Genomic DNA, 15594 nt, shown 5'->3' with positions numbered 1-15594 from the left:
GATATGTGGAAGTAAATGAAATATAAACATTAGGCAGTCTAATGCCATTTTTACAGTCCCTTTTAACCACACTTTAGTGGAAATAATACGTCTTGCTTCTGCTTAGCTATAAAATAAGAACAAAATGTGAACATATGCCCATTCTATAAGCTTCCTATTATGCTACTAAGTCACTGTATTAACATCTTTAAGCGTTCAATTTCATTCATCTTACAGCTTCTTTTACAGTGTAAGTTCAAACCCAAACCAAAATTCACATAAATGTTACTTTGCCTCGTGTTCACATACATTTACCTGCATTTGACCCGGACCTACCAATCAGGTGCACAAATCTCCACCCTAGAACTTGTGCAAAGCCCAGAGCTTAGCCTGCAAAAGTTCTCTGGAAAATGCCCCAAGAGAGCAAGGGTATTTAAATACGACCTCTCTCTTTGGTATTTCCTGGGGGCTAAATGAGCAAAGATGTTCATCCTGATATGGCTTCTGTAAATCACATTTGTAGACATCACAGCTTTGGCACCTTGCTTGGGTGGTTGTGATTGTGGTAGACGGCAAAGCACCTAACATCAGGGTTGTGTTAGAGCACCAGATCTCCTCTGTGACTTCAGCCTGAAACCTCTGTTTACTCCTGTGCACTGTAACGTATTTAAAACTGACTTGTGAATGTGCTAGACATTACTATAAACAGGTTTATCGGTGTGCTTATTCAGCTTTCAATTGAAGGAAAAAAAAGATAAAAATTACAGTATACTTGTGTAGAACAAGAGAGGACAATGGAAGAAGATAATTGAATTGCAGCTCTATTTAGGGAGTAAAAAAGCAAAAGGCATTTATAGACAGTTTTCAAAATGTGTTAATAGTGAGCAGCTCATTAATTTCGAGTTATTCCAGGTCCAAATAGCTTAAAGCTAATACTCGAATTTGTACTGCTTTCTCTGGTGTTATTACTCAATGATGGCTGTTATTAACAAACAAACCAACCCTGATATTAGTCACAGATCAGTATACGGCTACTTTAGAAACAAAAGTCTGCCAGGTATACTGCCTGCAATAATAAGGATTTGTGCCATTTTTCCTTTGAGAGAGGGAGCCCTGCTGTTCCCGTTTGTTCTGGTGTGACACGACCTGCCACTTTGCCTGCCATTTCCACCTGAGCAGCACTTACCGTGTGGTTTGAATAATGTAACTTGCTTAGTTATGCTGACAGTATGACACAAAATATTGGGAAAACTGATGCCTTTTGATACCATTTTATAGAGAGACCTGGCCAACATAGATACAGAGGCTGAAGCAATATTTTGAAGTTAATGAGACAGCACAAGAGAAGAGAGTTACAGTTCAATTGCATTTTACAGGAGGAAACACACAGTTTGGTGGGTGGTTTGAAGGTTCCCCAGGGCCCTGCTAATACAACATTTGCACAAATTATAACTTTTTTATAAACTTCAAGCTCTATTATTGATGGGGAGTTCAGACTTTGGAAAATAAATCAACACAACGCTGAAGCCATTAAGAAAACCGTCAGCATGCCACTGGTTTTAAAGTAGTGCAGATTAGCATAGAAATTCCAGGCTGCAAACCTGGTGGGGGTAAACACATGAAGTAGGACTCACGTTTCACCAAAACCTCAAAATTTCAGTACATGTGGATACAGCAGTAACAGATGCTGTAGAAACAGAGAGCAGAGAGAAGGATGAGGCATAAAAATGATGTGACCAGCAAAGCATTAGAGAAAAGACTCCATGCTGGCAGACACATATTGATTGAAAGAAAAATATCCATACTTTTTTCTGGATGCAGATTTAGAGACAATTAAGATAGAAGGTGAAGTGGCAAAAACTAACTGCTTTTTGAGGAAATGAAAGAGCCAAAGAAGTGAGTATGCCCAAGAGGCGAATGAGAACAGAAAAAGACTGCTTGCAAGGGAAGATAGAGCTGATATTGGAGTTGGCTGACAACTCTTCAGTCAACCATTTTTGAATAAAAATGTATTTTTCTAATTATGTTATATATTACCCTGTGCACATTTTCCTAGAAAAGTTTATTTTAATAGCACTTCCTTAATTAAAAACATGCTCTGTCTTCTCCCAGCCAAAACAAAACACATATTTTAGCAACTAATTGCTCCTTTGAGGTAGAGTGAGTAGGAATGGAGAAAGTCTGTGAAGAGTGTGTCATGAGAGAAAATACCTTTGCTGAAATTTCTCTCCTACATTGTTGATTCTCCCCAGGGGGGGGGAAAAAAAAAGTAGTAAAAAAAAGTAGAGGAAAGCAAAAGCTATTTTGAAATTTTTAGCTGTTTTAGGATTTAAGGAAAGATTTAAACACAAACGCATGATAGAAGCTCTTTAAAGACAGCATTTTTGTGTGGCTGTCACACAGGTGAAGACAGACATGCTTCCAGAGTTAACTTTGTGTATTATGTGCAGAGTAGGTATGACCATTTTAAATCAATTTTTCGTAGGTCTTAATACACAGACTAGAGGAAAAGCACAGGAGAATCAGACTTGAGGCATTTACCTTCATCCTTTTCATTTAGGTTAGCAAGCCAATCCTAATTTCTGTTTGTTTGGTATTGGAGAGCACTACAATAACTTATTTATCTGCTCTGTACACATGCGGGGAGCAAAGCGTTGCTATCTGAATTCAGACTTCAGCAAATTTGGCACCCTGTTACCGTGCTTCAGAGGCTCTTACTGCTCAACAGCTACACAAATAGCCCGAAGGCAAACATGTTACCTAATCAGGTATCTGTATTCAGAGATATCACAGCCTACAAACATATACTTTGATAAAGGAGAGTTCATGGTCCAGGTATTCATTCTTACACAAATGCATTAAATAAAGTTCAAAACCAGAAATAAGTATATGACCATGTGGCATGTCAGCAAATTGCTGCAAACGAATGTGACCTTGAATATATGAAGATGTGCAGATGTGCATTTCTTCCAAAACAGGTCTCTGCCCATGCTCTAAGAGAGGAACATCCCAAAGAGGGCAAGAAAGAGATATCCAAAGGCACGAAAGGGCTTTTACACCAGTGAAATGTATGGGCTGATGTAGAAGCGCAGCAGAAATTATGAGCCCACGTACATTCCTAAGGAAACAAACAAACAAACAAACAAAACACAAACAAAGAAAAGACTCCAGGAGAGTGAATGGAAATTTTACTGGGAGATCGGATATGGAGAGCCACAGAGTAACTTCAGCTATTTTTCAAAGCTATGTTTATGACATTGTCGGATAAATTAGTGGCAAGTTTGTCTTTATTAATCTTTTTCTATCTTCAACTGATATTTAAACAGAAATGGGGGCCTATATTATACTGTTCTTGCAATAAATAAATGTTTACACTATCAGAAATGCACAGACTCACAACCTACTTTTGAATAACAAAATAGGCATAATGAATTTCTGTTCATCTTTAGATATCAATATTATTCATGTTAGGTTATTGAAGTGTCTCCTACAGAGAGGCAGACTTAGAGTATTAAAGGAGTGGAAGTTAAACACAGGTATAAATAAAGAGGATGCCTGCATACAAGCACTCCTTTCAAAGATGTGGTCACGAGCATTTTCTTGATACTCAAGAAACGCCTATTATAAGAGAAACAGAAAAGCTATTTGTATTACATCCATCAGCACATGAAACGTTGCAGCTATGATCAGGATTTGAGTAGTTCTGTGGTTCCTGAACAAAATAGCCATGGTACAAACAGCCTTTACCCAAACACTGCATGTCAGAAAATGGCCACTGACCAAGTAATTGGAAAGAACTATTTCTCCAGCACCAACATGGAATGGGTGGCTGAAACAGTGTGCTCACTGCCTCAGTTTCCCTTTCTCAGCTCTCCAAGAATGTACAGAAATCTATATGGCTATCCCTTTCCCAGACTGGTTTCTCGGGTAACGTAAAATAATCATGAATAATATATTTTTTTCTTCTCACAGACTCAAAAAAATACACTCCCAGTTCATTGTATCTCATATTTCTTCTCTCTCAAGTAGTAGTGAGCTGAAGAGACCAAGACAGTGTATTCTGTTAGTTGTTTCTGCTCGGCTTTTCTCTGGACTCAGTAAATCCATTTAAACCTTTTCTGGGCTCAGAGACTTCTTTGGCTTTTTTTATCCAGGCTTCTGACTCTAAGACATGTAGCCTCAGAGCCCCAGCTGGGGGTTTTCCACATTACATGACCCTTCACTTCCTTGCAACCAAGGCCATCCTCATTTTGGGACAGTGATGCCACTTCACAGACTCAGCGAGGAGGTGTGGGTCAGCCACAGCCACCATCCTTCCCTGCTTTCCTGCCTGTTTTGGCTGCTTGCTTCTGAAGTCCTTGGTGCAAGCAAATAAGAAGTCCTCTGATCACACTGCTGGCACTCTTCTGATTTTTTTTTTTTTAATGATTCAGACTACTTTTATCTTCTGAAATGAAGGGTTGAATGTTGAATGGAAAATCGAAAGCATTTTATTTAAATTTAATAATTCCCAAATGTTACAATTTTAGAAGTTAGTGCCCTGAGAATAAATTAGATGATTGCAAGCCTTGTTGATGTGTATGCAGGCTGATCTAATCAGCCCATGGCACTAGATGAGTTGTAATGGAAAGAAAGAATCAATGTTAAATAGGTTCTACATTAATATACATTATCTTGTCTAAATATTTATTTTTCATAAAGTATTTGTGATACTATTGGGAAATTTTTAGATACAGAAGATTAAATATACTGGAGGCTAAAGTACTCTGTTAGTGCACAAATTAAGGGCTTGATCCTGGAGGACTTAGTCTTGCCTGCTTCAGTGGGGACTCTTCCTATGAACAGGAAATGCATGAGAGTAAGCACGGGGTTTTAATGCACCCGTGTGAGGATTCAGGCACCTTGTCTTTCCCAATCAGTTCCTGTTACACAGTAAAACGATAGCACTGTGCTTGTACAGAACAATTAATTTAAGACAATTCATTTTTACATGCATCAGTTTTATTTGCTAAACTACATGTGTGTTTTGGATTTGCCCAGTGACTACATATTCGTATGAATGCACAGTAACCAGCCAGCTGTCCCTTCTATTTACATTTTTGATACTGTGCAAAATGCCTTTCAGCTGGTTGATTTTACTGGACAGCATTATTTTGCAAGAACATTGTTGTATTCTGGCTTGGGGAGGGTAAATATTCGTGCTACAAAGAATCTTTCCAGTGAGCTCTCCTGCTCCTGCCGGGCTGGCAAGGTGAGGGTGAGCCGGGCTCCAGCGCCTGGTCCCGCAGGAGATGCCCGGAGAACCAGGGTGCTGCAGCACCGTCTCACCGGGCACGGGAGCTTCACCACCGTGGCTCTTCCAGACCGAGCGGGGCAGCACCCGGGGCCAGGCAGGGGCAGGTCCATGGGCAAGCAGAGCTGCGGGGCCAGGCTGCAGCTGATGGCGAGCTCCTGGGAAAGACACCTTTCTTCAGCCTGCTCCAGGTCTTCCCTGCCCTGTCCTCCAGGAGGACACAAAGTCTCTGCAGAGTGGGGACTAGAGCTGTCCTCAGCTGGGATGTAAGTCTGCATGTTATGTGCTTTTGCAACACGTTTCGCATTTATGGTGTTTCAAGTACAGATGGTCAAAGGGCCTAAAACTTTTGAATCTGCATTTCTATAACGTGACCCTGGTTATTTTTCCCCACTTGGAGAAAAACAGATTTTTCTTTAAAGAACTACACTGGGCAGCTTGTTCCAACCGTAAATGCAACAGTGTCCAGGTGGAGTTGCTGTCACGGCAATTTTCTGATAAGTAGAACGTGTTTATGAACAGGTACCTGACAAAGTGATCTCATATATCACAGACACTGCTCTTATGTCCGAGTCCATAGGATGCTGGTGTCCCCTTTGCGAGACTCTGTCCTGAAATATCTGTATTCAGTCTTGCTGGGAGATGGCAGTTCAGGAAGGCATTGGTGCAGCAAGGATCGTCTGTGGTACAAAGGAGCTGTGAGAGCAGCAGGTCATGTGCGTGAATTCGGGAAGAGAGACATACATTACCTGGTCTTGTTTAGTGATCCTATCTCAGATATATAATGTTTGCAACTACCTTTTCTTATAAGAGAGCACTTTGTTCTGTTATTCTAATTGCAAGTCAATGGGAATTTCATGGTTATCTTCCCTAGGGGAAGGAAAAGGCTTTGTGTTACATGTAGCCTCATCCCAAACTGGTCTGTGGTCTTTCAGTTGAAAAAACCACCTTTTTTAGACAAACTCCTCACCTAAATCAGTTGGAATATTTCTGGAAAGCAGAAGAAAGACCTTGGCTTTGTTTGTTCACATGTGAATAACCTCAGAGTCTGTACAAAATAAATGTAACTGGGTCCAAGCAGGTTCTGAAAGTATCATTAAGGTGATCTTTAAAGCTGAGCTCAACTCAGCTGCTGAAGCTCCATACTGACATTAAGACCTTAATTAATGACGTTGGAAACATACCTGCTTTTATATACCAAAGTGGGGGTGTCAATTTATGCAAGGGCGGTGTTACAAGACTCTGGGCAGACAATCAGTTCTGGCTAATCACTCTTTACTAATGACACAGGGAAAGGGAGGGGGCCGCATCCATTTCTGTTTTAGTTGATAGAGGTGTTGCCTACTGTCATTTGACATTTCTTTAGACTTGCTCATAATTACTGGTTTATGTCCAATACCTGCTAGATTGGATAACAATATTATTTTTGTATAACTAATTAAGGTTTAGCAAGTGTATATGATTTTAAAAAGTTCTTATATGTGTTTACTCATTTACAATTTTCAGCCATCAGAGTCATATGCAAAGGCATGACGTAAATAATTCATCATAAGATTCTATTAATCTATTATTCATCCACTTAAGTGGGCCTTTAGTGTAGCAATTTCCTTTGTTATGTTTATGGGAGGGGACCTCTCTTAGGTCTTATTACAAACAGTCAAAAATATTTGAAGGGCTCCCCATAAAAAAATTTCTCAGATGTGCCACTAGTTCTTGGCTCTGTTGCTGGGGGGAAGGGAGTGCATGTAATAGCCAAAGTAAGCAATTCATTTCATATCCTCTTCTAAAAGGAGTAAGATTGTGTCAGCCCTTTTTGAGGAGCCCTTTTGAAATCCTTCACAATATTACACAGATGTTGTTTCCATAGTTAATTCCTGTAAGCAGCAGGGAACTTAAAGAATTAAGAAAAAGGTCTTAATACATTTTCCAAATTCTATACTATTTTTTTTTTCCTAAAAACCTTACTCAGAGGCAAATTCTTTGGTAGATATTTGAATATTCAAATCAGATGTTAAATTAAGTAAATTACGTAAATGTACTCTTATGCAAGTTATGTACAGTACCTGCAATCAGGCCAAATCAGCAAGACAACCAAAGGGCATATGTGGTCACACGTCATTTTAGTATCCTCAACTTTACTGATAATAATCGTGCTTTCTTTTAGTGTAAATGTTGTTCTGTAAGGCATGTACAGTGAGTGGATATATTTGAAAGTGAACAGTGATTTAACCCTTCACCTGTCTGGAAAATCCCTCAGCTCCTCTTGAAAAAAAGCTAAAGTGACCTTTATTAGCAGCATGCTGTATTTTCTAAGCACAAAGCGATCAGGTATCTATCTCAGCTTCTTGACACATGCATAAATCAATTGACTTGCCTTTTGGATGAAATAAAAAAAATGTCCGATGTCCACTTCTGTCATTTTTACGCAAACCAAAGACTGGGGCAACACGTCACGCACAGACCTCCGGCTTTGCCCTGGGTTTGATATGTGAACCTGTGGTTTAGTTGAAATAAGTGCAGCAACCTCTGAAGACTGAACTCAGCCCCAGTTAAAGTCACTGCTCACTGAGCCTGGGTTTGGACAAGGGCAGAGTTGCAGGAAAAAAACAGAAGTGATCAATCTTATTTTCAGCATGAATGTTACCCACCTGCTTCTGGCAATTTTTTCACGCTAACACAGCCCTGCTGGCAACTGTTGAGTTACTCTTTGTAGTTTCACCCCCATAAAAATGTTATCAAGATGGAGTTTTGGCTGCAGCCTCTCACAATGCCTCCTTCAACTCTTATGTTCTGGGCTGTGGGAGAATAAAACCCAAAACAAATATTAGAAACTCAGGAAACACTCAGTGAAGATTTCCCTGCAAACTGCAGGGTTATGGAGAGCGGCAGCATTGCTGGGGTTTTCACTCACAGCCTCCGCTCTCCCTAAGTGGGGGTAAAAGCCACATTGTTTTGGTCTTACATGTTCTGAGAGTAGCTTATGGGCTGCAGGATCCTCAGGAAAAGTCTGTGTGTGCCAGCAAGCTCCTGGCTGTGCAGCTGGGGACCAGGAGCAGCAACTCTCTGTGTCCATCCTGGCCAGGGAGTCTGCAGCTGAAACCAGAGCACAGCAAGACCGAGGGGTTAACACTTTTTTTCCCCTTTTTTTTTTTTCTTTTTTTTCCTAATGGGCAAGGCATAAAGGGGAAAAAACCTGAACAGGCTGGTTGGGGGCAGTTTTGTGTCCAACAGTAGTTACCTCCATTAAAACAAGCTAAAGCCTGAGGGTATTTGCAGGGGGGAAAGTCCCACACGACATCTTGCTCTTTTTGTCCTTGCTTCAAGCTCATGGAAATTTGTTGGAGAAACCAACTTGATCTTTCCTTTCTTTCTGCAGCTTGGTTAAGGATAGGGTAAAGTGCACAGCATGTAATAATGTGCATTGAATACCACTGAAAGGTAGCCTGGAAATATCCCTTAGAGGGATAAAACTAAAAACTAAAACTCTGCCGTTTAGTTATCTTGCTGCTATTTTCCTGACACAAGGCAAAGAAAATACTACAGTAATTGTAACAACTGCAAAATAAATGATGAGACACAGTGTGCTATGTTCCTTCTCCAGCTTATTGCCAGGGATAACTAAGGCTTTATGAGCAATTTTAGACACACCAGCATGGTGCTGCAGGAGGGTCATCTTATTTGGTGCCCACACAGACAAACTGGGGATCCTGAGGGGACCTGGGGACTTTACCAGGCCATGAGGCTAGTCAGAAGTGAGGACCAAGGCTGCAGCCAGGAAAGCTGGTTCTTAACCTCTGGGTCAGAACAGGGCACACCTCCACCATCAAATCAATGCTGCTGCAGTTTCAGACCCTGTTTCCAAAAGCGAGTGCAGCAATCATGGCAGGACTGAAGGCAGTTGCATCCTGGTACTATGGGAAAGGCAAACTGGGGGAAAGATAAAATTTCCATCCTGTGCTTGCTACAGGGGTGATGGTGAAATGGTATGAATCTGTGAAAATGTTTGGGTCTAATGCCAGTAATGCTGGAAGAGCTCAGACAAATCATTCTTCAAGCAGAGGCAAATGAACATGCAGATTAGCAACTGGAAGAAGAGCAAGTGCAAGAATATTCTTCCCGGCAGGCACATCTGCAGTGTAAACATTGACCTTCCATAGGAAGAAAATAAGAATGTGCTATGTTCTTATATCTGCAAGAAGTGGCGTATTCTGGTTCTATGTAGTGATTACATTTTTAAGCACTTCACATTTTTCTGAAGCTTCACAGCATGATCGTGCTCCTACAAGATGCTTTGCTGTTGACTGCAGGATGAACAGGACTTCGGTGTTGTTTTGTGTTTGACTTATCTTCATCCATTTTAAAACGAAAGCCACTGTGTCTTTTTGCACTTTGTAAAAGAGAAAGCGTAATAACTTCCTTTCAAAATTATGGAAGAAGACATAGTCTTCCTTTCAGACACTGAAAAGAAAACTCCTGGTGTAAGATATTGATCTCTATTGTAATTGTGTGAATCCAGAGAAAACTCTTTAAAGTTCCTATTTTAATTTTACCACCAGTCGCAGTGTAAGAAGAGAAACTTCACAGAAGCCCAGCTGTGTTATTTTGGAGTAAAATTGCAGTAAGTCGTATGAGAATCAAGTTTGATGGAGGATAAATAACTGTTTACCACCCTTGTTTACTGCATTAGCAATACATGAGTCAGACCTGTACTGATTATTCAACTTCTCACATTGATCAGCCCTTTCTCTTTCAAAATTTCTTGGAAAAAAATACTAAAAGCTCAGTTCTGATTCCAATACTGTGATGTGAACTCCAGCTGAAAATTTTGAACTGTGCTCAGTGTCACAGATATTCACATGTCTAGCTGAAAAGCTAATGATAATTCATTCTTTTTCACGGAGAAGGACTCTGTGACTCCAAACTATTTTGGTTTTGTAGCTGTTCTTCCATTAGATAATGCATTTCGAAACCGATAAACATTATATTCCTGCATTATGTATGTTTCAGATCCGTGAGCTGGTATTATGTCCCTGTGTCTCAGCCAAGTAGCCTATACTCTGACTGTTGTAGAGGATACAGAGCGCTTAGGAGTCACGACCTGCTCCATCACTACAACAGCAGTCCATCGCCATGAAAACTCACAAGTCTTGCTGACTTCATCAAGGCCAGAAATAGGGTGTGAGTGTGAAATCCAGGAGCCTGGGCCATGGGGTACATCAAATGAGAAATTTCTTCAGGTTTTGCTGCAGCAAAACTGAACAGTGCATCACTGGAAATTAACACTTAGAAATACAGTGACTTGGAATCAAGGATTCAAGAATAAATTATTTTCTTCATGTACAAAAAGTATCCACTGATTTATAACAATGAATGAAGTGAATGAAGATTAAACATGATGTTTTGCACCAAAATTGTACTACTAATACAAGCAAATACAGGATAAGTTATTTGTTTAATCACATAATAAGTATTAGAATGCAAAATTAGGAAAAGAATCACATGAGTTTTAGTGACAAGATTTTAGAAAGGAAATGTTTTATTATAGATACACAGACATTGATATTGATATTTTGTTATACTTTCTGAAGAAGCGCAGGCTTCTGTACAAACTGACAATTAACACATTGCAAAGGAATTAACATGATGACCTCAACTTAAGAAACCTAGGTGGCCATGGATCCAGGCTCTCTTAACAGAGAAGGTGGATTTTTGTTATAACAGACCGTGTGGTCCTTTCATAGCGGTGATACGTTACTGATACGATATGGGATGTAACCTCACTGCAACTGGAATTTACTTCAGTGAAGAAAGCACATGTAAGCCACTAAGGAAGAGACAATACAATTTATATAGCTTATTGGTTCATAAGTAGAGTCTGATGTATGTAAAACTGAGTTTTCCTATGTGTTAGAGATCTTTTCTTCCTGTGGCTACATTCATGAAAATATTTAGTCTGATATATATATATATATATATATATATATATATACACAGGCATATCTAATATTTTAGGAATCTCTTGGATCATCTCACATGATCTTGGCTGTTCACAGCTGAGCAGAAATTGCCAGAAAGCTGTCTGAGTTTGATATGGCTTGGAAAGAAACTGACCCTTTAGTAAAGCCAGCAATTCAGACATAGATAACTTTTTTCTCTGTTCTGTGATTTTTCTTTCACAAAATACAAATTGAAAAGCCATACAAAAGTTAGAGCCAAAAAGAAAAAGAAGGGATCAACATTAAGCCTAACCCCAGTCTTAAAATGTTGCGGAACTTAACCAAGTATGACATTCTCACTGTCAGGCGATTAAAACATTTTACAGAGTACTGTGCTTGAGATGTGTATACATGTACATAAAGTTAAGCTGTGGCATGTGTGTAGAAGAAGCATATAGAAAAAAAACCTATTTCTGTTGAAGTTCACAGCAATTTTACATGAAGACATGCATTTCTGTCTGCTCTGTGCTTTATTTTTTTGTAGCAAATATATTAATGGTTTATACTAACAGACAATCCAGTTTGTTTATGGTAGAATTCCCTGGCAAATGATACATTTTAGTTCCACTGTAAATCGACTTGATGGAGCAGTAATTGCGTGCATCAGTTAGGAACTCGGATTTATGTATGTTATGGTATGTTAAGATGGTGGCTGCAGCTGTGCAACACTTTCACTTAGAATTAAACCTTCCATCATAAGAAATCTGCCTGATCTTTTCTGTGCTTGCTGTTAGCTAAACCTAAACTATCATTACTAAGGATTTCATGTCATTTAGGTCCCATGTGAGGAAATCTTGACTTAAATTGCTTTCATACTTCATATATTTCATGTATTCATATTTCATATTTACCATTCAGCTTTGAAAGCCCTTGGAACCAGAAGCTACATGGCTTGTAAGGCAAGGAAAATCAGTGGTAGAGATTCCTTCAGCTATAAGGAACTGAGAGTCGTTCTGCACATCTCAGAATTTTTCCGATCAACCACAAAACACTTGAAACAGATCCCTTGTGCTGCTAATGGTGCGCCTTAGCAGGAGAACGAACTACTTTCTGATTTTATGTCATCTGACCAAAATTTAAAGTCATGCACTGCTACTGTATGTGGTTGCAAGTGTTCAACAACCCAAATTCAATTTAAGCTGGTTTTGATATTGCAGATCACATACATTCCTCTTCTGAATGGATGAGGATACCTGTTTGGAACTAATTTTTGGTGCTGGCACCTATATTTCCAAAAATTTGTTTCCCATATATATTTTCTAATACTTGCTTAAAATTTGCTGTTTCTATAAACATTCTTGCCAGTAAATGCAAGAGCTAGAACATGCACAGTAAGCAAACACAAAGAGGGCATTGAAACCGTTGAAGAGAATATGTTATAAATTGAAATGAATATTCATTGGAAACTTTTTTAACAGTACTCACCAGTTCTATATTGGAATACTGTGTAAAGTTTACACTCCATATAAAGAGTTACACTGTTCCCTTGTGAAATCCGTCTTCTCTACTACCTCCATATTGGATATTTGCATTTTTAGAAATACCATCTGCCAAACCCCACACAGACTGCAAGTGATTTCCTGGTTATATATTTTGGATATTCTGTGGTTAGAAAACTATGGAGCCATATTACATGTTCTATCCTCCAGAACATCTGTGAGACTAAAACCACATGAATGTAAGAAAGTCAGCATGATAAAAACGATGGAGAATTTCAGTTATATTAGATAGCTATACCTGTAAAAAAATTTTCAGTTTTATAAATTCATCTCTGTATATGTGTTGCTTTCTTCTTGTCTGTATAAATAGCTTTCAAATATTATTTGCTCGTATTGGATCAAACCAGTTTCAGAACTCTTCTCCCCTGACACTCTGCACTATTTTCCCTTCCTACCCCAGGCTTCTGACACCCAAGATCCATCTAGGACAACACCCTAAATGCAGGAGCAAAAAATGAGTTTGACTTTCACTTCTGTGTTGTATTTTCTCTAGATGCAAATAAGAAACAAAAGACATACAGGTGTCGAAACTCAGCTTTTGGTAGACCTGGTTTATGATGGAAGGTGATCCTCTGTGGCATTCAACCATGGTGCTTCAGGATTCATAATACCTGGGTATAACTTTAATGCCAAGCAATTTCCTTACTGAAAATTTGAGATCTTGGACCTAGTTTCAGTTCTGTCGTGGCACTGATGGGTATTCTTGACAAGTACTCCACTTGTCAAGCATTTTGTGCTTTGACTTCCTCGCTTATGAGACTCAGATAGTATTTATCTGTTTTGCAAAATTGCTGGGCTCAGTCATCTATTATCTCTCAGGCACTTTCAGAGATATAGTTGCTATGTTGCTATGTCACTGGATCACGTTATTCAGTATTTTGAAGATGACAAATCAGTAAGACAATTGAAAAAAAGGAAAAAACATAAGTGTGTGCAAGGAACCCCATCCTACTGTATAAGTTAGAGCAAAATCACGATAAAATCTGATGGATTTACGTCTCCTTTAAGACTGAAGGAGTAATCCAGGGAGAGTAACTAAATATCTAAATTTTAAGTACAGGTTTGTGTCCACCACTTGCTTCCGGGAGCATCTTAGAAAAATACCATTGAGAGGCAATGGAAACTTTACAGAAGCAGTTGTAATTGCTTATAACAAAAGATCTGCACCTACAAACACGATTATTAGTCAGTTTACTAATGTGATGAGTCTTTCTGGAATTTATGGTGCTTTTACCAGGGCCTTAAGCTATAATTTTGTCGGGACTAGTTTGTACAAACAAGCCTCTGACCACCAAATTGTTCATAAAGCCATTGATTGCCATTGTGGTCTCTCTCTGCCTCATTTAAACTTTTCCAGAGAAGTTGTGTTATTTATATTATTTTTGTTTCGTTGTTGTTGTGGTTTTTTTTGTTGGTTTTTTTTTTTTGTTGTTGTTTTTTTTTTTTTTGGGGGTGGGTTGGCATTTTACTGTCATGTATGTTTGTACATTTATGTTGATGTGTATATGAAAGGATGAAAGAGATTTGGGGGTTTTCGCTTATATATATTTATATGTAATTGTTATATAAACATTTACATACTATCTTTTTAACTATCGTACTCTTAGGTTCTGTGGGGAAAATTGCCATTTATTATAGAAATAGCTTAACTGTAAAAGGAACATGCATCACTGGTTTTCTATTAAAAATAATATTTGAAATATTTCTAATACAAACTGTATTTATGCATATTTTATATTCATATATGTATGTGCATCTATACATACATTTAGATGTATAAAACTAATTGCTTGCAATGGCAGTGTTATAGAAAAGCAAGTGAAGCCTAGTTTAGCTAAGAAAGGAAATGCCTATCTTTCAATAAAGATTTTACAAACAAATTATTGCAGTTAGTTTGCTACCCTCATCAAATAGAAGTGTGTGAAATACAGCCCTACTGAAGTCCATGGCAAAGCTCTAACTGCCTTCAAAGGGATCTGGATTTCACCGGGTGTATTTCCTCAAAGAGAGCTGCCAGTAATATCTGCGAGCTGGAGATCCAGTTAGATATGGGTTAAGACAAAAGAAATGCATGTCAGTGTTTCATTGCATGACAAAGGATGGAAGCTTTGAAAGTCTTCTGTGGTAGATTAGCACATCGAATAAACTTTTTCCTTTAAAATTAAATAGAAGTAGCATTTGGCTTGTATTTCTGTTTTGTTGCATGTTTGCAGGTGTAACCACGTAAGACAGAATGGTGAAGTGAAAGTCCCTCACCTGAGGTACAAGGTTTCAAACTGTTCGTGGTCTCATTTCACCTGAAATCTCACACCCTGCCACCTCTGGAGATCGTGTAGACGTGTATACTTTTCTTTTTTGTAGTTTCTCTGTACTTTTCCAGAGTACTGTCCCATATCCTGCAGCTTGCTACCTGGATCCTTGTTGAGAAAGAAGGTTTGGTGTCCATAGCCTCTACAAAACCACTCAATGTGCTTATAGAAAATGAGCATTACCTAGGAGAAGCCTCTGTCCTGCTCACATCACATCTGCTGTTATTCCACTTTTGTCCATCACTATTCATTAAGAAAAATAATGTATAACCTTAAGTTGGAGGGTGCTGGCACCGCAGCAGGTGTGCTTTATCCAGAAAGGACAACCCATGACAACCAGGTTGGACGTCTGGATTTTGCAAGATCCCTCCTGCGTGTTCATGGGCAATACTGATGATGGCTTATGTATATTTTCACTTTAGTCACTTTAAAATTCTACACATGGACAGGAATATGAAAAACACAGGTGGTTTGGGTTTTCTCCTTCTAAATCAAAACATGATGTCTGAGGCTTAGCC

General features: G+C 38.9%; 1 long non-coding RNA gene across 1 annotated transcript in view; it reads left to right on the top strand.

The window, feature by feature from the left end:
• Positions 1-12973, top strand: part of LOC139827832 (uncharacterized) — a 79729-nt gene extending 66756 nt beyond the window's left edge. The window contains exon 14 of the long non-coding RNA XR_011738861.1: positions 10280-12973. This is a non-coding gene — a long non-coding RNA (uncharacterized lncRNA). The remainder of the gene's footprint in view (positions 1-10279) is intronic.
• Positions 12974-15594: the final 2621 nt, after the last annotated feature.

The sequence above is a fragment of the Patagioenas fasciata genome, chromosome 4, assembly GCF_037038585.1.
Source record: "Patagioenas fasciata isolate bPatFas1 chromosome 4, bPatFas1.hap1, whole genome shotgun sequence".
In the NCBI taxonomy this organism is placed as follows: Eukaryota; Metazoa; Chordata; class Aves; order Columbiformes; family Columbidae; genus Patagioenas; species Patagioenas fasciata.
The sequence above is the reverse complement of the archived record's forward strand: the minus strand, read 5'-3'. Positions and strand labels throughout refer to the sequence as shown.